Here is a 27,500-nt window from a genome sequence, read left to right as displayed (position 1 = left end):
ACCAAATTGTGTCCGTATGTACCTTGGATGTCTATTAGGAAGGATATGTTAGTTTGGAGGTAGCTAATGACTTTGTGGGATGGGGTATGTTAGTTTAGTAATGTTTTCTTACTGTCTTGTTTCTGTTCGTTAGATACTTGGGGGTCATAATGGGGGGGGGTGAATTTACAATTTCCCATCCAGTGGTCAAGGTTATGGTTGAATAGGTTCAAGGATAAACTCTGCTTCACATGGACTGGTAGCCTATTCCATAGTACGGGGATCCTTTAAGACACATATCAATGTCACTAGCATTTTCTACTTATGTCATAGGCAAAGTTTAAATCATTGGATCTAGTATTACTAGTGCTGCATATTTTGCAGATATGCAAAAGATCCATTGGGGTAGTTTTGAGGATGCGTTATATGCCAGGCTTAGATTACCACTTAGTAACTTTGGTAGACTATGCATAGAGATAGGGCCTTAAGCCAGTATGTGTAGAACAGTGTGTTAATACCCTGGATTCTCCTGATGAGGAACTTCTGTGGGTGTTCCAACTGTCTGAAACCTCAGAAAGCTCAGGACTGTCACAAACTGCAGCAATGCCACATTCTCGACAGTTCTATCTTGAACTGATATAGAGTCTCCATTTCAAGCAATGTCAGTGTCATTTCTTATCTCTAGGCTGATGGCAGTTCCATTTTGCACAGATGTCTACCACTGCAGTTTTAGCAATTGTTCATCTTTGGTCATAACTATGTATGATCCTGATTATCAGTTTGTTTGGTGACAGCAGCTTCTCGATGCTTTGTGTACTTGACATTTGGGTTTTGTAATCTTACAATTTCTCCTGGCTGAAGTATAAACAAAGCTCTGGCTATTTTATGATAGTAACACCTCTGCTTGAGTTAAGATATTTCCTAGACTGATTTAATCATATGCTCTGATTGCAAAATTACTGATAAATTAGATAATCTTGTTATTACTCTCCTCCCATCAAAACTGAGAAGGTGATAACCCAACAGGTTGTATTGGACTAATCTTGTATTCCAGCAAAGTCAAGCACCAATTTGCAACAGTTTTTTTTCATAATATTTTCATAGTTTGTTTGAATGTCTCAACTTGCCCATTTGAAGAAACCTTCTCAGACTGATCATTATAGATCTACGTTTCCATTCTTGTGAATAATGAATGAAATTCCTCACTTGCAAGTTGTGGACTATTATCAGACATAAGAATGTCTAGAATCATGTGATGTGTAAAACTGCTTTCAAAAGCTGAATGGCTTAATCTAGCAATGCATCATGCAGCTTTATGAACTCATGATACTTTGAATAATATTAATTAAAAATGAGACAATAAAAGTGCCTGAAACGCAACAATTCTGCAGAAAGCTACTACATAACTTGTCTGGTATTTAATGAAGAAGTATTTCCTCCTTTGCACTGACATTATGATACATATTGAAAATCTAATGCTTTTAACCAGCAATTCAATTTGATGATCAATGCCAGGCCAACGCTGTCTCTTTATTCACAACTAGACTCGCAAGTTCATAAATTTGCCCAAGTATTTTGCAATCTGACTGATTTGGTGCTATAGTTTTGTTGAATTTACAAAAGGAAACCTACTGAAACATGACTTTCATTACTGAATGTGTAGTATCTTTAGACAGGAAGTTGAACTTTCTTTCTTCTTTCCAGGACATCCTGACAGTGCCATATTTATCAAAATTTGCATTTCCTTGTCCAACTTGGCAAGCAAAGTCTTTTTTGTCAGGTTCATTTAGTAAGTCAGGATTTTGTACAAAACAATAACATGAAACATCAGACTTCATATTTTTTATGCATTTGTTATCTCAGAGTCAATGTTCTTTGAATTCTGCCTTATTAGCTAAAAAGAGTGTGGAAATCATTTTCTGAAATCAGAAAATTACTGCCTTCGTAAATATGTGAATCAGATTCTGCACAAATGTGTAAACTGACTGCTTCACTAAGAGGTGTCTGACTCTGTGACTCTGCAAATCATTTTCTAGCTATTTGTTAGCTAGATAGCTAATACTCTAACTTTTCCTTTCTTTTATATACATGGCACTCCTCTAGCCATACCTTAACTATTTTAATTACTACTATGGCATGACCTCAACTTTTGCATACTCTCTTCTACTTCTTTAATAACCCCATCTCTCCTCATAATATTGCATATACAAATAAATTGCATCTACATCTGACTCTGCTAGATTAAATAACAGACTGCCAAACTCCTCTAATAACAACTAACTAGTCTACTCAATCACATTCAGCAACACTTCAAATGTTCTCTGCATTTCCCCAGATCTATATCTCTTCGACTCATGTTAATCTTTTCACTTCCAAGTGCATAACATATAAATCCATATCCTTAGAAGTGAACACAAAAATCAGATATAAACCTAAGTGGTCCTACCTTCTCCTGCTCTCATGAACTAAATTTAAACTATATCCCGGCCTTACTTTAAACCAACAAACTACACCCACCCTTATTGCACAACTCTCTACCCTCCCACCACCCTCAATTACAGGTTCAAAATTATTCTTTCTCAATACAAATTTTAGGAGTATATGTAATAAACTAAAGGAGCACATGTTTAGTATTTTACTCCACAGATGTAACAGTTATTACAGAAACATGGTTAAAACCAAAAATTTAAGATGATGAAATATTACCTTCAGGCTTTAGCACAATCAGACTGGACAGAAGAAATAAACATGTAGGTGGCAGAGCAATAATACATAAGGATAACTTAGAAGTAAATCTTCATATCCATGACATCTCTAACTTTGACAAAGCAAAAATCATTATTTCTCCCCTCAAACTTAACAGCAAAAAGACTGTATGCTTTGTAGCATTATATATACCACCTGGTAACAATGGTACCATAGCCAAGGATATCATCAACTGATTTTCCAAAAATATACACCAACAACCCATTACAATGGATGACTCAAATATTGCTTGGCAAGCCTGCAACTCAGCAACCCCCCCCCCCCCCAACACACTAAATATTTTTGTGTTCTTCCAATTAATCCATAACATTGCCACAACAGACAAAAAACAAATAGGCAATCTGTAATGAACTGGAGTCTTACCAATAAAATCAGTACTATAAACTCTTCTCAATGATTACTTGACAGTGTTAATGACCATATCCTGACATATCTACTGAGACAATGGCAAAACTTAAATATGCTATTAATATACAGCCAAGTATGCAATTTGACTAACTTTAACAAAGACACCTTCATCTCCTCCTTTTACTAATTTAACTAGAATCCACTGCATGATGCTGTCTCTGACTTCAACAAACTCTTCCTTACTATCCTACATGAAATGGCACTAAATAGATCAAAAACATTCAAATCAACCCAGTGCCTAACATTCAGACAACTTAGAAACCTGTCAATAAATAAATAAATAAAAATGACAAAAGGTTCTGTTACTTAAACCTCCAACAGAAACACAAAACACCCCCAAATTACTTTGATCAACTATCAAAAAACATCTCCAGCTTGGTCAGTCTACCATTCCTATCCCCCACAATCACAACAACAAGGATGATATTCCAACCCAGTTTAATCCATTTTTTACAAACATTATTCTTTCTTTAATCAAAGAAAATGCCCACACCCTTTCTACTTACCAGATCAGTTAAACAACACAGAGATCTTCACCTCTCCTTATTTTTAACAAAGTGTTACTTCATTTTAATCTTGAATGCACCCAGATCCTGACCATGCTCCTTCATTTGAATGCTAATTAATTCTACTATTCTACACTCACTCAAGGCTTATTCAAAAGTTAATTATTAATCTTACAAAAGTTTACTCTTTATTTTAAATTCTTAAATTTACAGACAATGCTATCTCTTGGCAATGACTCATGCAGTTCTCCCAACTCACAGTCATTAGTTCTATGTCTCATTTCAATCATGTGGCATCAATAGACTCTTTTAGCCCATGATTTCTACTGAAAATAAATAAATCCATGGAACATTCTTTTTAGAGTCAAATGTTACTTAACTATGTATTTGACAACAGATGAAGCAGTCTGTAACTCTTTAGTAAGACTGAGTGTACTAAATTCTTTTTCGGCATAATCTCCAGCAATGTGACAGAATGTAGCAACTAGTATTTTGTTAATTTTTGCTATGATAAATGCATTACAGAAGAGATCAAATGTTTGCAATTATTTCTGCCAAATTGTCATGAAGAACCAATATTGCTGATGGTGTAAATGGAAAAATGGATGCCATGATGAAAGTATAGCTGCACTCAAAAGAAAAATAGTAGCTGATGCTTGTTTGATCCAAACAGCTAATATATGCTTCTAAATTCAAATGGTACATTTTTGTTTCATCCCAGACATCTCACGTCTGTATTGTTTCATTATATTGTGGCTAATGTAATTGATTTACTCCTTTTTGATTGAAGTTATTGTTCATTGAAACAATTTACTGTACTTTCACTTGCTCTATGTCATTACTCATTTCTATTTCCATTACTCATTCCATACGTTTTCGTTTTTTGTCAGTCTTTTTTTTTTCATTTCTTCTGTCAAGGAGTTCACGTTTCAACTTCAGAATTTCTTGGGGTAGTATTCTGGTAGCTTTTTCATCAGTTGTTTAATTTCCTGTCAGCAGTTTGACCACAGTTGGTAGCATGGATGTGACAGTTAGCTTTTACAGCTGTTTAAGTGAAGTACTTCTTCACTTTCCTTTCCCTTCCCAGCAGAAGTCAAATCCACAAGTGCTGCTTCATACCACTCTGATACCTTGTAAGCCAATCAGTACTGCCATAAGCCTACTATACGGATTGCAGGACACATAGACAGGAACCAGACTAGACACGGCTACAACAACTAATATCTTAGCAGCAACTACTGTGAAAAACCATGTGACATCCGAAATGCAACTTAGCCTTATGTATCTTAAAGTGATGCTCATACTTTATACTTTAGAAAAAATAAACATTGTAGGATTTCAGAAAATGTTTTAAGAATGGAATCTTTCCAAACTCACCAAGAATATAGATCTGATTTTCAAGTATTTTAAACATGTATAAGAAATATGTTTTACATTGTGCTGTCAGAAAATAAAAGAAAATACTTTCTGTAAGTTTACATTTTTAATTTTCATTTATTTATTTTTAAACTTGATAAAACTTGACTAAAAGATCTGTTTACCATGTTGCACTTACATCAACCACAAAAACCCTCATAGAAAAAGCGTCTATATCACGTTATCTAAAGTTTACTTAATCGAACCAATAAAAGTCAAACTTTATTGATCGATTAAGTAAAACATCAAATAACATAAAAAAAAAAAATTAAAAAAAAACCTAAATGGCGTTGGCAGGGCTCCCCACACCCCCCCCCTACTTAAATATATCAACTCCGAGACCGCACTACATTGAGGTAAATGGAAATCTCCTCTTACGGAGATTTTCGTTTACTTGCACAATGTTCTTCACTTTCGATATTGTCGTGCTGACAATATCAGACTCTATATTGTCAGCTTATGACAACATGAAGTAGACCCTAGAAAAACACAAACCTCTGATATAAATTTAAACATAAATCTTTTTTTTTTCAAATACTGCTTAACTAAAAGTAATAGTAATGATCGTAAAAATTATTTTGGAATGTGTAACAGCATCAATATAGCTAACTTTTCTGTTTTGCTTTTTATGCATAAAGGGATCAACCAAGGGTAGGCAGAACTATTTCTTCTTTGTTTACTATTCTGCATCTCAGATACAAGTACAGTACTTTTTGTAACATATGTCCTAAACATGCAATACATAAACAAGCATACTTTCAAAGTAATTATATCTCCAGGGGGCAGTTCTTTTGCAAGCTCAAATAAAATAGCATGAAAACTATTATATGCAAAATTTGTGAACACAGAGGAAAGATATTAAGAGAATAATCAGTAATAAATTTTAGCACATTTCCCCAGTTAATTTCCCAATATCTTTTCCAATATCCTTAAAACAACTCATTATGATTGAACATAAAACTGCTAGATTAACAGTATTTAGCTTATTGACATGCCTAACAAAAAAAATCCTTTTATCTGTTTGAAACTAGATGTGTGATCTGATCCACTCATAGAATCAAGGCACCATTTCTGCCTTACATCTGATGATATATGTGAAGGCTGCCAGCACAGCTAGAATTTTGTAAGTAATTCTGTTATCTGTGAATAGTAATATGATTTGTATGCTTGCCTTGGAAATGTAAGAAAACTATATCTTCTGCATTGAGTTTCAAGAATGAAACCACAGTGCACCCTGCTGGAAAAGAGCAGAAATGTGTATAAACTACATGTCTATGCAAATATATGTGTTGATGGTAAAGGCTGGAATATGCAGAGTTAACTTGCAAACTCTAAGAAAATAAGTGAAAATTGTTTATGACTCTATTATCTCTGTTTCAGCACAAAGCAGACACTATGTCTAGAGTTGTAGGTTTTCCTATTGTCTGGAAACAGGTAATTGCAGGTTTCAAATGTAAAGGTGTTTAAACGTTTTATGATTTCCAGTTCCAGGCAAGTCTCTAAGAGATGTGTCAGCTTCGAAGAGATAAATATTCTTGACACTGAGGTGCTATATTTTAAGTTGCTGTTGGCCTGTAAACTAAAAACAGAGTTGACAAGAATTATGTAATCTGAGATGACCCAGCAGAAATTTTATTAGTAAGTTAAAAACTATCTGAGAGAGAAAGTCTGTGCATTTTGTATCTTGTTCTGGACCTGTAAACATCTTCTCATCAGCACTTGTCTTTGCTCTTTAAGTAAGACTTAGATCATAGTATCTCTCTTAGAGACAGATAGGAATATATCAAGAGTAGTCTACATATTTTCTGTATTTATGTGAGACTGTCCTGCAATGTTGTTTTAAACTATTTCCTGTGATTCTGAACTCTATTGTCACTGTGTTGAGTTAATGAGTATTGTATTGTGCTTTTATTATTTATTATTAAATATATTTAAATAATTTAATTGTGGCTGGTTTTGTTTAGAGATATTTAAGCTCTTACAGTACTTGCATATGTATTTGGTGATACTGTATAGGCCACTCCTAAATAGCCTTCAAAGTTCTGGTCACACTTATTTGAATAACAGTAACATTACACAGTAGAATTGGTCACCCTTTGTGAAGGGCCTTAGAGTAGCTGATAAGGGTGGTTGATGGCAGGTGGTACTACTGTATAGTCTGGGCAGAAGGAGGCATAGCTAGTGAACTTGTGCCAGCCTTCCCCAGGAGTGTTTGTGTGTTTGTACATAAATCAAATCTCAAAAAATGTGTGTGTGTCAGTTACTTGGGCAGGGACACGAAGCACTGGTTGGACAGAGATGGTGCTGGAGATTTTGGCTTGACCACTCGACTGAGATCTTAACCCTATAGGTGTGCCAGTGGGGAGTCTTACTGGGGATCTGGAGAGAGAGAGAGAAACCAGCCTCAGACTGACTGTGATCTCTGTGTGCTCTTAAGGGAAATTGTACTTTACTGTGTGTGTACTTGTCATCCTCCCAATGTGCATGTCCCTCACTGGTGTTAATGGTGAGGATTGAGGCTCCTTGATTACTGGGCCAGGGCAGGGGCATCACATATTAATTATCCCCCCCCCTTGAAAACTCAAGCTAGTTTTTCAAGTGACCCTTGAGAAAAATTGCTTGAGATGATTGACCCTATCTGGAAATCCCTTAGCCCATTCCCTGCCTTGACACTCTATCTGCTCTGGCATTGCTAACCCCACTGCGGTGCTACACTGTCATATCATATGCTTACAACCATAGGCTCCACTTTAGCAATTTGGCATTTTGCTGGCTGACTTGATGTAGCCATGTTAAGGGATTGTGGTCTGTAACTACAGTGAATTTCCTTCTATACAGATAAGGCTGAAGTTTCTGCAGTGCACACACTATGGCTAGACATTCCTTTTCTACAGCTGCATGTCATTCCTCCATGGGTTGGAACCTATGATTGAGATAAACCACTGGGTGCTCTTCTCCCTCTGAAGAAATCTGGCTAAGTACAGCCCCCATCCCATGGTTCGAAGCTTCCACATGCATAACAAATTATTTGCTGTAATCTTGTCTGGCTAATGCAGGGGGTCTTCCAAAAGTTCCTTTAAACTTCTGGAATGCCTGCTCATATGCTGGGGTCCACACTACCTTATATGGCCTGTTTTTACTTGTCAGGTATGTGAGGGGAGCAGCTATGGTACTATAATTTGGGACAACCTTTCTGTAGTACCCTGCTGTCCCTAAGAATGCCCTCACCTGTTTTGGTAACAGGTGCAGGCCATGTCTAAATGGCTTCCACTTTGGCAAGTTCTGGCCTGATCTTACCACTCCCCACTCTATGTCCCAGGTAGGAGACCTCTGCCATACTCACCTGACATTTGCTGGTCTTAATGGTCAACCCTGCCCTCTGTAGTCTGCCCAAAACCTCCCTGACATGCTGAAGGTACTCTTCCCAGAAATGTCTGTAGATGGCAATATCATCTAGGTAAGCAAGGGCAACATCTCCTGCTCCTGTTACGATATGATCAACTAGCCTCTGGAAAATCGCTGGGGCATTTTTCATCCCAAAGGGCATCTTTGTGAACTCATACAAGCCAAAAGGAGTCACAAAGGCTGACTTCTCTCTAGCACTGGGAGTCAAGGTCACCAGCCAGTAACCCTTGGTAAGATCAATGGTAGTAAGATACTTAGCTCCACCCAGCTGCTCTAGGGCTTCATCTGTCTTAAGCATGGGGTAAGCATCTGACTCTGTGTGACTATTTAATCTCCTGTAGTCCACACAGAACCTGGTGCTGCCATCCTTCTTTGGTACCAGCAACACTGGGGAGACCCAGGGACTGCTGGACTCCTGAATTACCCCTAGCTACAACATTTCCTGTACCTCCTGTTTGACTCTCTCAGGCACCCTATAAGGGGCCTGTCTAATAGGCCTTTGGGGTTCTGTATCCATGAGTCTGCACCAGGCGGGTGCACCCTGGTTTCCCAGCAAACATGTCTCCAAACTGCTGTAACACTCCTCGGATTTCTCAAACCTGGGTAGGGGATAGCTGCTGGGACATTGCTACCCCTTCCACTGAGGTGTTAGTCCAAGCTTCACTGAGGAGATCAGTCAACAGATCCCTCTCAGACTCTTCCTACAATCCACTGCAAATACTCAGCACAAGGGCCAACCTATCATGGTAAGGTTTCATCATATTAACATGGTACAATTTGTGGCCCTCCCTACTGCCTAGCAATTCTACCATGTGATTAACATCACTGGCCTTCCTTACCACCTTGTAGGGTCCCACCCAAGCTGCCTGCAGCTTGTTGTGTCTGACAAGGATGAGAACCATTACCTGCTGCTCTACAGCATATTCTCTAGCTTGAGCATTCCTGTCATACCAGACATTTTTCTGCTGTTGGGCTTCTGCCAGGTTCAACTGGGCCAAGCCCATGAGTTCCCTGAGCCTTGTCCTGAGATTTAGGACATATGCCACAACAGACTCCTTGTAGGATTCACACTCATTCTCCCACTCATCTTGAATTACATCTAGAGGGCCCCTTACCCTATGCCCATATGTAGCACACCCGCAGGTGTAGCTGAAGTAGATATGGGTTCCTTCCTACCTGACTCTGGTGACACCCCTATAGGCCCAGCACACCAAGGCGGCAAGAATGACAGATTTTATTCTAGGTGACACATTTGGCTTAAAAGGCAATAGCACAACCACAAACAAATTATTTCAACAGTGCACCAGTTAGCAATAAGGCAAGGTGAGATATGCATGCAATGAAAACATACATTCACCCTCTTCCCCAGAACTCAACAGAAAAAGGTCTAGACATTCAAACATGCACAAAGAAGGCAATATCAATGAGCAGTAATGTTTTATAATGCAGCAATACAAACATGGAAAAAATGCAATGTCATTAAGCATTAAAAGAGTTATAATACGACAATACAGATATGAGAAAATGCAATGTCATTGAGCAGAAAAATTCTTGAAGGCAGCAGTCCTAACACAAGCAAAATGTAATGTCATTGAGCAATGCAGATTTATAATGCAACAATACAAATATGAGAAAATGCAGTGTCATTGAGCAGTACTAACACCCTCAACCCCCTTGATCAATTTTAAACAGACCAACTATGAAACAGTCTATTGTACCCTGTTCACTGGCCAGAGACTACTTACAGTCTTGCTGCCGGCATGATGGGGCCCAAGTTGGAGCTCATATGGATCCCAGTTATTTGTAATCCACAAAGCATTGTTTTTGAGGGGGGATCCACAATCTTATAAAAATATAAAATGATGGCCAGAGCCTCTCACCACTCTGTCGAGAATATCCTAGTGAACAGGCACCGTGGTTCCTCTGATGAGAAAAGTAGAAAATCACCTGCCAGAACTCTGGTAATCATCTATGGCTTCTCTGTACTAGGCCCAAAGGAATTCCTTTTCTTTCTGAATCATACGCAGACATGGAACTACTGGTTTCAGAATTCTCTCCTGATTCCACAAAATACCATCATCCAGGATATCAACAGACAGACACAATCTGCTACTTCACTTCCCTGTCCCAAAGCACTAGAAAGAAATTCCAGTCATGCTGCAAGGCCACTTTTCCCTTCAGCTCCCTGTTTCAGTCTTCCCTCCTTCAGCTAGTATCTCAGTCTCCTCTTTCACTTTTGAAATTATCTTTTATATCCTTGAAAAGGAGCTCCACCTTGTGGTGTAATGGAAAACTACATTCTATTACTTCTACAATTAAATACAGTGGGAGGTACTCTTTTCCCCCTCTTGAAAATCTTGGGTGCCCCCAAGAACTGAACAATATTTTTGCATTCAAAGGGTATATTCCACCAAGGGTAATCAGCCTTATGCTTAACATGGGATGGGGTGTCACCACTGGAGTAGGAGGCATAGGTATTATGGGTGCAGACTCTCCAATGAGCTGTGGTCACAGGTTCCTGTGTGCTATGTCCCAAACTGTTATATGTAAGTCTCTGTGGGGACCGAATCAGTCTCTGCAGTTTTGGTTCAGAAGAGACAGCTAAGGAATTTTGCTCGGAAGGATTGTTACTCACATCACATTCAATGTCCTGTTCTTCAGAAGGCATATTGTCTACTTCTAAGATCTCCTCTTGTATAACTTCACTTTCATTTTCCATAACAGTATGACTGTCCTCAGCACTATTTTCTGAAGTTTGCCTAGCATGGCCTCCATCAGTATCAGGTTCTGCAAGAGGTACAGAAACATTATTTAGACTATTGTAGGTCTGGGCTGCTCAAAATGACAAGGAACAAATTCCAGTGCATTTACATTGAGTTACAGCCCACAGGGTCTTGAACATCCTCATAAAAAAGCCCACTGAAACCCCAGTCATCATCACTGTCCTCCTTTCCTTCAGCAGGAGGAAGCATAGTCTCTTGAATATTGAAAAGGATAGTTCCTCCCCACCTTAGCCTTCTGGATCACCTTGAGTTAGGCTTCCGCTGAGCCATTCTAGGTTCTGGATTCATGAGTCTCACTGATTTTGCCAAAGGTATTAAGTTGTTGCGGTGCCAAGTTTTAATGGTTCTTTCTTTCCCCTCAGAGCAAACTTGGTAGACAGGGATATTAGGTAGCTGAGAACAAATTATGCAAATCTCAGATCCCCGGTGGTCAGCTAGTTTATGCTTTCCTTGTAGTCACAAATCTCTCAAAAGAACTCTGTCCCCTGGCTGCAAGTCATGCATCTTTACTTTTTTGTCATAGTGAGCCTTGTTTCACTGATGTCTTTTTCCTGTTGATTTTTCAGCAAGCTCATAAGCCTGTCTGAGGTTCTTCTTGAGTCTCTCCACATAACTGCCATGAGATCACACTGGTGTATCATCAGCTGTGACTCCAAAGGTGACGTCAACAGGAAAACAAGCTTCTCTTCCAAACATTAGGAAGTCAGGTGAGAATTCTGTAGCATCATTTTTAGTACCCTTGTAAGCATGCACCACTGTGGCTACTTCTCTACTCCATTGACTCTTCTTCTCAGCAGATAGTGTCCCCAACATGTCTAGTAAAGTTCTGTTAAAATGCTCAGGCTGAGGATCCCCTTGAGGATGATAAGGAGTGGTGTGGCTTTTTTGGACTCCCAAGAGAGTGAGTAGTTCATGGACATGCTTGCCCAGAGTGTATCCTTTTTGGCAGGCCATAGCGTACAAAGAACTTCTCAGCTAGTAGTTTTGCCACTGTAATAGCTTTCTGATCACGAGTGGGAAATATTGAACGTATCTGGTATAGTGGTCTGTCACCACCAGCACATTACTGATCCTGCCTTCATCCGGTTCAATGCACAGAAAATCTATACAGACCAGTTCCATGGGTCCACTACTTTCCATTTGACCCAATGGGGCAGCTCTGGTTGGCAGAGTCTTTCTCTGAATGCAACAAAGACATGTACAACAATAATCCTCAACATCTTGCTTCATGCACGTCCAGTAGAACCTGTCTTGTACCAGACCCATAGTTCTTTCATAACCAAGATGACCATGCTCATCATGCAATGACCGGAGTACTACTTCTCTATACTTTTGAGGAAGCAACAATTGCCATTTTTCACCACCGCGTGCACTTGGAGATCTCCTGTACACTAATCCATTCTGTATCTGAAGTCTGTCCCATTCTTTGTCCAAAAGTCTTGCCAGAGGATGAATATCAGTGCAAAGCATATTAACTTGTTTCTTCTCTAAAGTAGATATCACCAGCTGACCTAAGGGGTCTTCTCTTTGATCTCTCCTGAGGTCACTGTTACTCAAAACTGGTAGCGATGAAGCCTGCAAAGTGACCAGATTACAGTAAACTTGGGGTATGCTTGCTCCAGACAGACCCAACTTCTGGGCCCAACATTCAGTGTGTTGATAGCAGGTTGCAATCTGACACATAGCTCTCACCCCTGGCACTGGAATTACCACCAATTCATCATCAGGGTGTAAATCTCCCTGAGGTCTTCTGGACAGACCATCAGCATCTCCATTTTCATGTCATGGCGGTATTTCAAACTGAAATTATAGTTGCATAGAGCTGCCCATCCATCTGTGGCCAGTAGCATCTAGCTTTGCAGTAGTCTGGATGTATGTCAGAGGATTGTTGTCAGTCTGCACTTCAAATCCAGCCCCATAGAGATAGTCATGCAGCTTGTCCACTACCACCCACTTTAAAGCAAGGAATTCCAACTTGTGTGCAGGGTAGTTTCCTTCTGTGGGGGATAAACTCCGACTGATAAAAGCCACAGGTCTCAGCTTCTTGTCATACACCTGGTAAAGGACTCCTCCTAAGCCATCCCTGCTAGCATCCACATGTAACGTGTATGGCTTTGTTGAGTCAGCATATGCCAGTACACTGGCATGTGTCAGGCAGTACTTAAGCTGTTCAAATGATTCTTCACACTCAGGAGCCCAACGACTCTCAATGAGTTCTTAGGACCTCTTGGTCCCTTAGGTTTTTTCACAAGGATATCTTCATCTGTTTCATCTGCTTTCTCATCATTTCAGAGCAAATGGTTGAGGGGTCTTGCTATCTTTGAAAATCCTTCCACAAACCTTCTATAGTAACTAAGGAACCCCAGAAAAGATTGCAGCTCTGTGATAGTTTTGGGTCTGGGCCAAGATGTTACCACTTCAACTTTGCTGGGATCTGTGGATATTCCATTTGCAGACACTACATGTCCCACATAGGTCACTGAAGGTTGGAAGAACTTGCATTTGTCCAATGACAACTTCAGGCCTTCCTTCTCAATCCTGTCCAATACCTTCATCAGTCTTTCTTCGTGCTCCTCTAGGGTCCTCCCAAAGACAATGATGTCATCCAGGTAGACTAAGACTTCCAGGAGATGTATGTCTCCCACTGTTCTTTCCATGATTCTCTGGAAAGTTGCTGGTGCATTTGATAAACCTTGAGGTAGGCGATCAAACTCAAAAAATCCCAAAGGGGTGATGAAGGCAGTATTCTCTTTATCTTCTGGGTGCATATGGATTTGATAGTATCTACTCCTTAAGTCTAGCACACTGAACCACTTACTGCCAACCAGGCAGTTTAGAGCATCTTCAATCCAGGGAGTTGTGTACTGGTCTGGAATGGTTCGCTGATTCCGAGTATGATAGTCAACACACATGCAAATTGACACATTCTTTTTCCTGACAACGACAATGGGAGAAGCATATGGACTTCTTGACTCTCTAATTATTCCTGTGGCTTTTAGCTCTTCCAAATGTTTTCTTAAGTCCTCCAGGTCTCCTGGAGCTACTCTTCTGGAATGTTCCCTGAAAGGCTGGTCGACTTTTACTCTTATTCGGTGTTCTGCACTTTTTGCACAGCCCACATCTAGTTCACTAGTAGAAAAACAATTTTTCTTTTTTATTAGTAGCTCTTTAACTCTGGTTAGCCACTCAGGGGGCAAGAGACCACCTCCTATATCAATATCTTCCAGCTTCAGCTCATTGGCCCTGCTCTCATTCCTTTCAAAACAGAAGCAGGTAAGGGAGTGGCAGCATAAACATTTCCTAAATGCACTTGTGAACACAGGACAATGGGAGTACTTCCTTTATTCTTTAACCCCACAGAAAAAGTGATGCTTTAACTTCTGGAACTAGTTCCAGCCCTGGTGGCAAGTCACTTTCCATCATGAGATGAGAGGAAACTGTTTGTCCACACATCCTCACTTTGGCTCTCAAGCAGGTGACCTGACTAGGATGAATTATATGCTCTTTCCCATACAGGGTCCACACCTGGCCAGTTTCATCTTTCTTACTATCCTTCTCCCTTTAACAGGCACAGAAAACTGGTCTCAGGAGAGGATGTAGTGTTGGGTGTTCCTGGGTCATCTGAGGCATTAGCATTCTTCTGTTTGTCCCCACTAAAATAGATGCTGAATCCTTTCCTTTTGGCCTGGGGCACACAACAGTGAATGTTTAAAAACCTTCTGTTGACCCAACAACTGAAGTGGAAAATTCTAACTTGAGTGTGACATAACCATCATAAGGGAACTTTGTGTCACTTAGACCCCAGATCTCCAAATCTTCTAACTTTCAAAATGGCAAATGCTTTAAGTATTTTTGGTAGAAGTCTCTGTACAGAATGGTGATTTGTGTACCAGTATCCAACAGTGCTTTACTATACACTCCTTCTATTTGTACTGACACAACAGGGGATGGTCCCAGTAGGCCATCTGGTAGTTTCTGTTTCTGGTGCTGTTCATCTGTATGGCAGTCAGCATGAGGTTGAGATACCACCAGTTGACCTTGCCATTTTAACGGATAAGACTCTTGCTTAGTAATGCTTTGCAGTCTCAGATGCTGAGATTTTGGCTGATATGGCTTTCCAATTTGGTTGTTAACCTAAGATGAGCTAGAAATTTGCATCATAAGTGGTTTCTCTCCCCTATCACAAGGGTTTGTGTGGAAAGGAGATCCAGGATGCTGTCTCTTGATGTTAGATTTTATGGAGCTCTTTGTAACTGGGCACTCAGCTGGCTCCTTCACTGAGGCTTTTTGAAGTTTCCATGCATTTGCACTAGCCAATAATAGTTTATTCACTTTTTTCAAGTTCTCCGCATTAGGACACTGTCACCTTATATGCCCTGCATCCTCACAGCGAAAGCAAAATCCAGTAGGAACTCTGAACATTGGCTGATTTGGTTCTTCCCTGAGTCCTTTCGTGGAGGTTCTAGCTGATGTATTCCTCCCTTCAGCTAAAGTTACCATGGCTTTCTGCAATTCTGCAACTGTCTTGGTGACTTGAGCTATGGCATTGATCAGGGAAGACACCTGCATCTCCAACTGTGACACCTCTACATTGCAGACACTCTGGGTCACAACTCCTGTTTGAGTAGTGAGCATGGCTATAGGCTCCTGCTGGTGTTCACTCACTATTTTAGTTGCTATTGAACACTAAGATTTGGCTTCCAACAGGGATTTCTCTTCCCTCACCTCTTTAACCAACTGAGAATAAGTTAGAGTCTCTTCCCTATTTCTCATCCTCATTTTCCACACAATGGGGTCCATAGCTTGAGCTCCCTGTAAAATCTGTCCAATCCGTACTTGGTCAGCTACTTTCAGATCCACCCCCTTCTTTAGGATGATCTGGTGGAGCATTTTATCTAATCGCTTAATGTAATCAGATAGTTTCTCACCAACTTCTTGGTATGTATGTTCAAACTGATACAGTAGATCAGCAGCCCTCTCAGTCCTTCCAAACACACCCTGCAGTACTCCTAAATAGTCCTTGGCCATGCAATCTTGCTTACCCATACTTAGGTTGTGTATGGTATCTGCAGCTAATCCCTTTAGACTTTCAGCTATCTGCTGCTTATTCTGAGATTCTGGGATATCCCACTCCCCTAGGGCTTGTGAAGCCTGATCCATCCTGGATTCAAAATCTTCCTCTCCCTGAGGTGTGGGTTGTTTGCCAGAAAAGAAACGCAATTAGCAGTAGCCAAACCCAGTGAATGGCTGTGTAGGCTTTAAGCATTTTTCTACAATATTTCCCAAAGCATTCAAAACTTCAGGCCCTATAGTATTTATGGGCAGTGAAGCTGCAGCTTCTGGTGTAAGGTTCTGACCTACTTGGATAGCTTCCACGGGTATTTTCTCTGTTGCTGAGGTAGTGCACTTCTCAGGGATTACCACACGGACTGCACTCTCTCCTGAAATTTGTTCACTTGAAGGTATGTGCTCATACACTAAAGGACTTTTCCATTCTAATAAGGCCAATGTGCTCTGCTTGGTAGGGTCCATAGTGCTGTCTAATAAAAATCCACGCCCTACAACTGGTAAGGATCATGTGACTTGATGTATTTGCATATCAGTGCATGTGACCCCTGGCAACACCAGAACTAAGCAATGCTCTGACTGAACATAGTGTTGTTTGCACCACTTAGCGGCTACTTCTGGGTTCATGTTTCTGCTGGATTTGCTTTCCACACATACAGGGGAATAGGGTCGAGTCAAAGGCAGTACAGGTGACCTGGATGAGCCCCAAATGTAGCACATCCGCAGGTGTAGCTGAAGTAGATATGGGTTCCTTCCTACCTGACTCTGGTGACACCCCTATAGGCCCAACACACCAAGGCGGCAAGAATGACAGATTTTATTCTAGGTGACACATCTAGCGTAAAAGGCAATAGCACAACCACAAATAAATTATTTCAACAGTGCACCAGTTAGCAATAAGTCAAGGTGAGATATGTATGCAGTGAAAACATACATTAACCCTCTTCCCCAGAACTCAACAGAAAAAGGTCTAGACATTCAAACATGCACAAAGAAGGCAATATCAATGAGCAGTAAAGCTTTATAATACAGCAACACAAACACAGAAAAAAATACAATGTCATTAAGCAATAAAAGAATTATAATATGACAGTACAGATATGAGAAAATGCAATGTCATTGAGCAGCAAAATTCTTGAAGGCAGCAGTCCTAACATGAACAAAATGCAATGTCATTGAACAATGAAGATTTATAATGCAACAATACAAATATGAGAAAATGCAGTGTCATTGAGCAGTACTAACACCCTCAACCCCCTTGATAAATTCTAAACAGACCAATTATGAAACACTCTATTATACCCTGTTCACTGACCATTGACTACTTACAGTCTTGCTGCCAGCATGATGGGGCCCAAGTTGGAGCTCTTATGGATCCCAGTTATTTGTAATCCACAAAGCATTCAGGGGGGAATCCACAATCTTATAAAAATATAAAATGATGGCCAGAGCCTCTCACCACTCTATCGAGAATATCCTAGTGGCCAGGCACCGTGGTTCCTCTGATGAGAAAAGTAGAAAATCACCTGCCAGAACTCTGGTAATCATCTATGGCTTCTCTGTACTAGGCCCAAAGGAGCTCCTTTTCTTGCTGAATCATATGCAGGTGTGGAACTACTGGTTTCAGACTTCTCTCCTGATTCCACAAAATACAATCATCCAGGATTTTAGCAACAGACAGACACAATCTGCTACTTCACTTCCCTGTCCCAAAGCACTAGAAAGAAAATCCAGTCATGCTGTAAGGCCCTTTTTCCCTTCAGCTCACTGTTTCAGTCTTCCATCCTTCAGCTAGTATCTCAATCTCCTCTTTCACTTTCAAAATTGTCTTTTATATCCCTGAAAAGGAGTTCCACCTTGTGGTGTAATGGAAAACTGCAGCCTATTATTTCTACAATGAAATACAGTGGGAGCTACACATACAACAACTCAAAGGGTGAAAAACCTGTGGATTCCTGGGGAACCTCTCGGTAAGCAAACAACAGATGGGGCAAATATTTGTCCCAGTCCCTCTTAAACTGATCTGCAAATGCCCGTAGCATCATCTTGAGTTTAGAGTTTAACCTCTCAACAAGACCATTAGTCTGGGGATGGTAGGGGGTGGTCTTTAGGTGCTTCACCACACAGTACTTCCACAGACATGTCAGAAGGTCTGAAATGAAATTGGCACCTCTGTCAGTTAGTATTTCTTTTGGAAAACCTACCCTGCTGAAAATCTCTAACAAAGCATTTCCACCTTTTCTGCCTCAATGGAGGACAGATCCACTGCCTCAGGGTATCTGGTAGCATAATCTACTATCACTAGAATATACTTTTTCCCTGTGGAACTTGGGGTAATCAGAGACCCCACAATATCCATAGCTACCCTCTGAAATGGCTCCTCAATCACAGGCAAAGGCATCAAAGGAGCTTTCGCCTTGTCTCCTGCCTTGCCTACCCTTTGGCACTGCTCACAGGTGCTGCAGTACCCTGTTACATCTCTGGAAATCCCAGACCAATAAAAGTTCTGCATAATACGTCTCTTTGTATGTTTTATGCCCATATGACCTGCAAAGGGAATTTCATGGACTATGGCTAGACGTACCAGATGGTAGATTCTAGGCACTACCAACTGCTGTATTTTCTCACACTGTAGCCCTCCCTCAGGGGTCCACTCTCTATACAGTAACCCTTTGTCCCAGTATACAGATTCCCCCTTCCCTTGTGAATCAGGTGCCTCACTAGCTACCTCCCTCAGGCCTTGTAATGTAGGGTCTGAGAGCTGGGCCTGTCTCGACTCTCTCTTTGTAACCCTTCCCAGCTCCCCTTCCACAGAAAGTCTGGTATCCTCTGACAGCGGTGCCTCACTATCTGCCTGGGTACTACTATTCCCCTCTGCTCTTGCAGTAACTCTGTCCAAGGGAACATCAGTACCAACAAGCAGCTGTGGCTCACCTTCCATATCACTGCTACAGGGTATCTCCCTCCCTGAAGTAACCAGCTCATCAGTCCTGGCTGCAAGTTTGCAGTCTGTCTGGGTCTCCCCCAGGCTACCAGACCCACATGCTTGTCTCCAAGCATGACTGCGTGTAACTGCATGAACACATGGTACTGCATTATTAAAATCATTCCCTATCAGGATATCTGCAGGGATATCCTCAAACACACCTATTTGCTGGCTTCCTTTTTCACTGTCCCAGTAAAGATGAAGCCTAACCAAAGGTATTTGTAATGGGGTCCTTCCTAAAGCTCTGACTGTAATATACAGCCCAGGCAAGTAGTGCTCCTCTGTAACCATTGTAGGCTTCACAACAGTTATGTCAGAGGCTGTATCTCTCTTAGAAATGGTCTCTTTGCAATTCAGTAAGATAGGCTATAACCTCTTCTGGTAGTTTGGTACCCTTGTTGTCTCAAGCAAACCTACTATTGGCATTTTATCATTCCCACGTACTAGCTCTCCCACCTTTTGTTCCCCACCTTGCCTCCGTGGACATTTATATGCTACATGGCCTCACTAGTTGCATTTAAAACATTTAACCTTAGGTCCTGGATGTGTACCTGGACTAGTGGCTTCCCCTGCTACTGGCAGATTCTGTTGGGGCAGTCTCGGCTGCCCACCATGGGCTTCCTTAGACCCATGAGCAGCACTGGATGTCCCTTTGTAGTGCAGTGATGCCCTGCTTGCTAGGTATAGGTCTCCCTTCTTCCCCAACTCATCTTCAGTAAGGCATTGTCTATCAGCTAACCATATTCTCATGTCCTCAGGCAAAGTGCTAATGACTTGTTCCCTCACCAAAAGGTCTGCCAGCCCTTCAAAAGTGGTGACCTGACATCCACTCACCCACCTATGAAAATAAATGCTTAATTCAGCAACATATTCTCTCACACTATCATCTGTCTTGCATCTATGCTCACAAATCTTTTTCCTATAAGCTTCATGTGTTAGCTTAAAACATTCTAGCAAACAATTCTTTACAACATTATAATTTAGACAGTCATTATCAGACAGTTTGGACAAAACAGTTTCAGCTTTTCATGGAGTAAGGGGGTCAGGAACCGTACCTAGAGCCATTGGTCAACATCATACTGTTTACATAGCCTCTCAAACAAATGAATGAAACTATCAAAATTATCCCCCTCTGTGAGTTGTGGAAGAAATTTACTGACTTTTGTTGCTTCTGGGGTTGGGTTACTCCCTTCCCCATTACCACCATGACTCTGGTGAAGAGTCAGCATCTCGTTTTCATGTTGACTCTGCCTCTCCTTCTCCTCAGCATCCAGGAGTAGCAGTTTCTCATTCTTCTCAGTCTGCAGACATCTCAGTCTCTCTGCTGCTTCTATTTCCAAATGCTTGGCCTCTAGCTCAAGTCTCTTTAACTCCAGTCGGATTTTTAAGTCCTCTGTGGAAAGGTTGAGCTGTCCATTCTATGAGAGTTGTATATCTCCACAGCCAGTCAGATCATCCTCTGGGTTGCTATTCTCTGATGGAGCTGTGACTAAAGCTGCAATCACATCTGCTTTAGTCAGGTTTCCATGCACCAGTCATTTAGCCTGGCACATCTCAGCAAACTGGCTCCTTGTCAGCTTGCCATACTCCTCTGCTGACATGCTTGCCTGCTCTCCCTGACTAACTAAGCTAACAAAAGAAATAAAACAATTGTGATATGAACTCTAAATGTTCGCTACATGGCTGATTAAGAGTACAAGCACCTTCAGTGATCAATGTACACCAGCTACAGGAATTCAATATCCACACCACTACAAGACAATTAATATGTGATATGGCTAACTCACCACTATCAACCAATTAATATTTGATGTGGATATCCCACCACTGCCACCAATTAATATGTGACACCCCTGCCCTGGCCCAGTAATCATGGAGCCTCAGTCCTCACCACTAACACCAGTGAGGGATGTGCACATTGGGAAGATGACAAGTACACACACGTAGTAAAGTACAATTTCCCTTAGCACACAAAGATCACAGTCAGTCTGGGGCTGGTTTTTCTCTCTCTCTCTCTCTCTCTCTGTGTGTGTCTCCACATCCCCAGTAAAACTGTCCACTGGCACATCTATAGGGTTAAGATCACAGCTGAGTGGTAAACCCAAAATATCCAGCACCCTCTCTGTCCAACCAGTGCTTCATGTCCCTGCCCAAGTAGCTGACACACACACACTTTGAGATTTGATTTATATACAAACACACAAACACTCCTGGGAAAGGCTGACTCAGGTTCACCAGCAATGTCGCCTTCTGCCTAGACTATAAGACAGTACCACTTGCCACCAACCACCCTTATCAGCTACTCTAAGGCCCTTCACAAAGGGTGACCAATTCTACTGTGTAATGTTACTGTTATCCAAATGATAAGCGTGACCAGAACTTTGAGGCTATTTAGGAGTGGCCTATACAGTATCACCAAATACATATGCAAGTACTCTAAGAGCTTAAATATCTCTAAACAAAACCAGCCACAATTAAAAGGTTTAAATATATTTAATAATAAATAATAAAAGCACAAGACAATACTCATTAACTCAACACAGTGACAACAGAGTTCAGAATCACAGGAAATATTTTAAAACAACATTGCAGGACAGTCTCACATAAATACAGAAAACATCTAGACTAATCTTGCTATATTCGTATCTATCTTCAAGAGAGATACTATGATCTAAGTCTTACTTACAGAGCAAAGATAAGTGCTGGTGAGATGATGTTTACAGGTCCAGAACAAGATACAAAATGCACAGACCTTCTCTCTGAGATAGTTCTTAAGTTACTAACATTTCTGCTGGGTCATCTCAGATTACATCATTCTTGTCAACTCTGCTTTTAGTTTCCAGGCTAACAGCAACTTAAAATATAACACCTCAGTGTCAAGAATACTTATTGCTTAGAAGTTGACACTTATCGCTTAGAGACTTGCCTGGAACTGGAAATCGTAAATCTTAAAACACTTTTACATTTGAAACCTGCAATTACCTCTGTTTCCAGACAGTAGAAAAGTCTACAACTCCAGATATTGTATCTGCTTTGAGCTGAAACAGAGATAACAGAGTCATAAACAATTTCCCTTTATTTTCAGAGTTTGCAAGTTAACTCTGTGTATTCCAGCCTTTACCATAAACACATACATTTGCATAGGCATGTAGTTTATACACATTTCTGCTCTTTTCCAGCAGGGTGCACTGTGGTTACATTCTTAAAGCCCAGTACAGAACATATTGTTTTCTTACATTTCTAAGGCAAGCATACAAATCATATTACTATTCACAAATGACATAGACTTATTTACAAAATTCTAGCTGGCTGGGCTGGCAGCCTTCACAATATATACCTAAGTTAAAATGTTATACCCCTAGTTTTAACAATGCTAGTCAGCTATTCCCGCACTTCCTATGACCTTTGTAAGAAATCAGACTGAACCATATATCATGCTTTTTCTGTGTCTTGTGTAAGTAGTAGTAGTAAAAGAAGGTCAGCATAAAATATTACTTTACAGTTTAAAGGATACATTAATACTGCAAATAACAATAATCAGATATCAAGTTCTGGGGAGTTCTAAAGTTTGATTTAGAGGGAGGAATCATACTGTTCCAACTTTTGTAACAAATCACCTGCTTGTTAAATCTTATTCAGCTCATTGCAATGTTTCCACTCACAACAACAAGATATTCTCAGGCTTTCAGACTAGCACCCTAATTAAAGCATTTAAAGTCTTAGAAAGATCAGTAAGAAGACCAGTACAGGATTTGGAATTAGCATATGTTTTATAAGTAGATTTAATTAAAGAAATACCAGCAGTCTTAGCAGAAAAATCTTTTTCTAAAAATAATTTGAAAGCTACTTAATAATTTATTAACATCTAAATAATCAAATAAATAATCAGCTATCACCGTTTCAAGATGTTTCCAATGATACAAATAATAAAGCTATCATTCTATAATTTTTCACAGAGTCCTCCTCAGTTTTCTTAAAGAAAAGGACCAATACTATCTCCTTCCACAAATCAGGGAACATACATGTTAGTAGAGAAGTACTGAAAATATTTCTTATGTTCTGGGCTAGAAATCCTAGACTAATATTGAATAAACATTTAAGTCCAGACCATCCTAAGACAGAAAAGGTTTAGTATTATGAACTTTATTGCATCAAAATCTTATGTTAATAAACTAAATCAGAGCCAATTGATCTTAATATTGAAAACAGACTTAATTGGAATGGTACAGTCTGACATTCAGATGAAATACTCATTAAATCTCACTACAGTTTATTCTATATTTATCATGTAAATCCCCATTTAATAACAGGAGCGTTTGTGTTTTATTTTGCCAATGAATGTATCTCTTTTGTATTACCAACACATACATTTAATGTCCTCTTTCAATAATCTTGTTAAGAAATTCCATACTTTTACTACTGGAAAGATGTCAGAAAGAAAGTGACAAGTTTTGAAAAGAAATTGTTTCAATGCAAAAAACTGAAAAATATTAACTTCAGGATCTAGGCAAGCAAGGTGAAGAAGATATATTTCTATAAGAACATGCTGCTTAATTAAGATAAGATATAAGAAGTGGAAATGAGGTTGAATTATATCTTTGAAAACTAAAATAAATAAAATGGACAAACAAATTAAACATAGTGTGAGAAAATATCAAGAAAAATCTGAAGAAAATTTATAAAAAGATATTAAGCATAACAGGAAACAATTTTATAAATATACAAGATATGATAGGAGTAAAGTTATATAAATTGGTAAACTTAGTGTATATTCTAAAATATATTCTCAAAATTAACATATTGTACATATATTTAAAAATTTTAAGCAAAACAGTTTGTTTTCACAATGGGAGAATTAATTTGGACTAGTAGGTAACTTCAGATACTGAATCAAATTTGATTATGTTGAAAAAGTGCTATGCAAACTGGACCTAAACAAAGAACAGGGAAGAGATGGAATTAGTAATAATGACCTGAAAACACCTTAGTGTGAACTTATAGCATCATTGTAGCTGTTACTCACTAGATCAAGTGTGGAGAGATTCCTCAAGACTGGAAACATTGCATTTGTCAAACCCATCTTTAAGGATAGAAATAATCCAGTCATAGGGATCCATAAGGCTACATCCTTATGGAAAAATAATGCAAAATGTTACTTTGGATAACTTTGGATAAATTGCTGGGACATGAGATTATATATCAGCACGCATACATTGGAAGTAGGTTTATAACTACCTGTAACATGATGTACTATAACACTGTAATAATCATAAATGAGAAAGTCTGTTGTGATATAATTTATATAGACCAAATGATAAGGTCATACTGAAAACACTGGCTGATAAATTGGAACAACTAGGTATTTATGTAGCATTGATAACATGGATACCTGCCTGTCTTAAAAATAGCACATGACAAGTATTGTACAACAATTGGACAACTGAAATTCTAGGTTACATTCAGAATGTCCCATGGGGCTCTTTTCTGGGTGCATACTTGTTTAGATTGTCAGTGGGATTCAATAATGCCTACATTAAGTGTACATTAAGTGTATACTGTTATGAGTGAACAGACAACACAGGCATAACTCACACCTTCTTCCTCTTAATTTTAGTTTTCCTATTGATTTTCTTGCAGCTTTAAATACTGACAGGGATTCATAAAGGTTGCCACAAAGTGTAGACTACATGCACATGTATTGTAATCTTTCTGAGTGACTAGAACGCATAAAAATGTGGTAGGAATGTTCTTGAATACCTACCATGTGCACTTAGTACAGGCCTTTTTTGAATCTGGCCATGTATTGTTTTTCATCTGGGATGTCATACAGTTCATAATGCATATTGACTTGAAAATGGGAAGAACAGTTACATCTGTTATGGCTATAGCATATCTTCAAAAGAACTTGCTTAAATTGACCAGTTGGGCATTGCAAAATAATATACTTATAAATACATCAACAACTAAAAATACGTGATTTGTGAGAAATAGCTCGAAGGGTACCTACTAAATACAGAAAACAGTGATTGAAACTGTGAATTAATTTAAAGAAACTGGGTATATGGGTAGATCCTGCTTTGTGATTTTTTTCTAATCATATTGACCAATAGATTAATGATAGTCAGACAACTATAGGCTGTATGAAAAGATTTATAAATCCTGAGAAATCAGAAATTATGAAATAATTATTTGTAAGTTTCATTAGCCCCAAGCTACAGTATGGAATACTAATATGTAAACCTTATAGGACAACTAGCATGTGTAAATTGGAATGAGTATAGAAGAGATATGTCAATGGCATTCATGGATGTGAAATTTTAAGTTATTATGAAAGATTAAAATATGTGAACTTCCACAGTGTCTCATATAGAAATTTAAGAGAAGACCTAATTCAGGAATATAGGGAATTTACAGTTAACTTTCTTTGGGAATGCTTGGGATTAGAATAGAGTAGAAAAGCAGCATACTACATGTGTAGGTGATTATATAGGCAAGAGATATATACTAATTGGTTCTCTGACAGACTAGCTGATGCCTAAAATGATGCCAAATTATCTTAAAGCAAGCGGCAGTTCAGATATTTTTAAGAATAACTTGGACACTTATGGAGATGACTGGGTATATTCACAGGCTAGAAGAACATTAATGTCTATACAAATATTTGTATGTATATGTATATATACCAGTATATTCCAGACACATCAATGGATCCCTTAGCAGTGCTTAGCTAAATGGAAGAGGTCAAGCTGACAGAAAGGATACTAACAATGAACATAAGTGTCAGTATTTATAAGTAGACTTGAAAGTAAAAGGCAACCCACACACAGTCTGTATTGCAGGAAGTACATGGCTACTGAGAGGAATCCAGTGATAAACAGGCTTTAGAATTCTGCATCAGTAAAAGTGCATTTGGTCCATATCTAGAAATCCTATGTAAAGGTGCTACAGTAATCCAACCTCAAGAAATCCACAGAATGCATTGCTTTTGCAATTTCCTCTAATGGAATAAAGCACATAATCTGGATAATGCTTCTCAGATGAAAAGAAAATCTAACAGTGGCTGCCACCTGGTAGCTAAGTGACATCTGGTCAAATCATTTTAAAATATGACACCTTGCTATAACGCAACCTATTCCTACCACAAATGATTACAGCAAGAAGTTCAAGAACTGGATCTGGAGCCTTAGTATTCATGATGCTGAATTGACTATTCCTCAGCCAGTCAAGGATGACATCCAGATACCCTCAAACAGAATGAACAAACATCATCATTCCTGATGAAAGGAAATGTAAACATGGGTATGCAGTGATACCTCAAAACTCTCCTTCAGATGTCCTCTCCAAGGGTAGAATGTATACTGAGAAAGGTAATGAGCCCAAGGCAGAAGCCATACAGGATTCTGTACAACAAAGGAAAACTTGAGGAAATAAAACCAGTGAAAGAGCTATAAGTGTGCAGTCCAAAAATATAAGAGGGAAAACAATTGAGGACACTGGAAGCAAATTCACAAGGATTGTGCAGGCACTCACTCAGGTTCCCACATTCCATGGTGTCAAATGCAGCTGAGATATCAAGGAGGTCAGAAACAGAAAATTACTTTGTTGTTTCAACATGAGCTCATTGACTACCTTGGTTTAGGCAATCTCAATACTGTGGTGGCTCCTGAAATTGGACCGATAACGATCAAAGAGGTTATGAGTTCTTAAAAACATAGAAACCACACATAAGCTACCTTCTGAATGTTTTTGGCAATAAATGGAAGCTCAGCAACTGAACAAATGTTCTGCAAAATATGGAGGTCCAAAATGTCTTCTTAAGGACAGGAATAATTAAATCTTTTTTTAAGATTCTTGGACATACTCATATTCTTAAAGATGACTACACAGTCTCAAAGATTACTGGACCTAATACATCAAGGTAACATCAAATAGTCTGCTTGGTCCAAGATACAGTCTATGGGTTGCAGGTTGCACAGATGAGATCATAGTTATGGTTTTAAAATAATGTATGTATCACAAGTCAGATACCAAGACAAGCCCAGAAACTCCAGCTCAGAATCACTGGTCTGCCTGACAGAAGCTCCTCAGAGAGCTTTCAAACTTATCTGGTCAACTTTTTTACAAATAAAGGTGAATAGCAGGATTTCATTCTAAAGTGGAATCAGCTTCCTGGTTAAGCAAAAA

This window comes from Protopterus annectens, chromosome 8.part0, assembly GCF_019279795.1.
Source record: "Protopterus annectens isolate FY-2018-M chromosome 8.part0, PAN1.0, whole genome shotgun sequence".
Classification (NCBI taxonomy): Eukaryota; Metazoa; Chordata; order Ceratodontiformes; family Protopteridae; genus Protopterus; species Protopterus annectens.
This window is presented reverse-complemented; position numbering follows the sequence as displayed.